At 44.0% G+C, this 1,343-nt stretch overlaps 1 protein-coding gene across 1 annotated transcript in view; it reads right to left on the reverse strand.

The window, feature by feature from the left end:
- Nucleotides 1–1,198, reverse strand: part of LOC119591441 (facilitated trehalose transporter Tret1-like) — an 11,848-nt gene extending 10,650 nt beyond the window's left edge. The window contains exon 1 of the mRNA XM_037940181.1: nt 1,076–1,198. The gene's annotated coding sequence lies outside the window, so the exon portion shown is untranslated. The remainder of the gene's footprint in view (nt 1–1,075) is intronic.
- Nucleotides 1,199–1,343: the final 145 nt, after the last annotated feature.

Below are 1,343 nucleotides of genomic sequence, written 5' to 3' on the forward strand. Positions count from 1 at the left end.
ATACTACCGTAGAGTGTGTTGCATGGCTGAGTGGTTTCTGAATTTGATCATGTAACAGCAATGCATCGACTCCTGATCGGTGCGTCGACAACCATAAAAAGGGAACTGCGATGGGAGGAAGGGACATATTGGAAGATAAAAAGGAGGAAGAGAGGAACAATTGGAAGAACGATATGAATTAAGGACGTGGAGAAGAAGACGGGAGACAGAAAGCAAAATAGAAAACGAGGTGATGAAGAAATCGTACAGTAAGAGAATTAAATGTGATGTAAAATTAAAGGAGAAAAAAGGACGGAAAAAAGAACGAGAGAGGTAAATGGATCGAGAAAAAAAATAGTGACAAGAATGATTAGATAAAAAAAAATATAACAAGATAATCCAGACAAAGGAAGATATTTATAAATTCTAAAGATACAGACAACACCGGTATTGAAAGTGACCAGACACAAGGCAACGAAACAAACAGACGTATCGAAACAAGTAGATATTAACCCCGACGACCACAAAAAAAGAAAAAAATACTCATTTACGCCAACGAAACAAGCATCGAAAAACAACTGTCTTCTTTCTTATCTTCCATATTCGTTCTCTTCGTCGACGCAGCTCACGCTTCTTCCGATTCCAGTCCTGGCCATCCACTTACTTCAAAAAACTTCCACATGTTTGTCGTGACTTCACTCTCTTATTTAATGTTCTACACAATAGACCAGGTAGATAGCGGTTCATTTCAGTGGTCGGAGCACTTTTCGGAACGTCCCACACACATGTCACTCTTAAGCGCCATTAGCCGGCAGTTAGCGAAACTACGGAATTTATAATATTTATAGATTTATTTGTATGGTAATTGAGGCGTCCGCGGATGCTATGGTAATTGATATAATGCTATGGTAGGTGATATAAGGTAGTAATAATTAAAGCTAAGAAAATAACACTTCCACCTCCCCTTCTCGAAAAAAAAACCTTTCGTGAGTTGCGAAACTTTCTCTAAGGGATCATGAAGCTAAGAACAGATGCCTAAGAGAACCCTCCAACCCCGTAGCCCAGAGCCCGGGGCCTCGAAGCCATCAGCACTTACCACCAGCACACAGGCCGTTCGTCTAGTTGTTCCTTAGAGGGCGATCAGCGACACACTGGAAGGGCGAGGCAGGTCGGCTCACAAGCAAGCTAAGGCGACACAATGCCCGAGGGTGAGGGGGGGAGGAGGAGGGAGGAAACACGCCGAGTCACGATCACATGAAGAACTTTACAAAGGTTTGTCCGAAGTCGACGGTCTGTGATCACGCGCGGGTGTCACGTCCTTGCGTTCCCCTCTCTACCTCCCCCCCCCTCTCGCCCTCTCCGTA

This window comes from Penaeus monodon, chromosome 28 (genome assembly GCF_015228065.2).
Source record: "Penaeus monodon isolate SGIC_2016 chromosome 28, NSTDA_Pmon_1, whole genome shotgun sequence".
Classification (NCBI taxonomy): Eukaryota; Metazoa; Arthropoda; class Malacostraca; order Decapoda; family Penaeidae; genus Penaeus; species Penaeus monodon.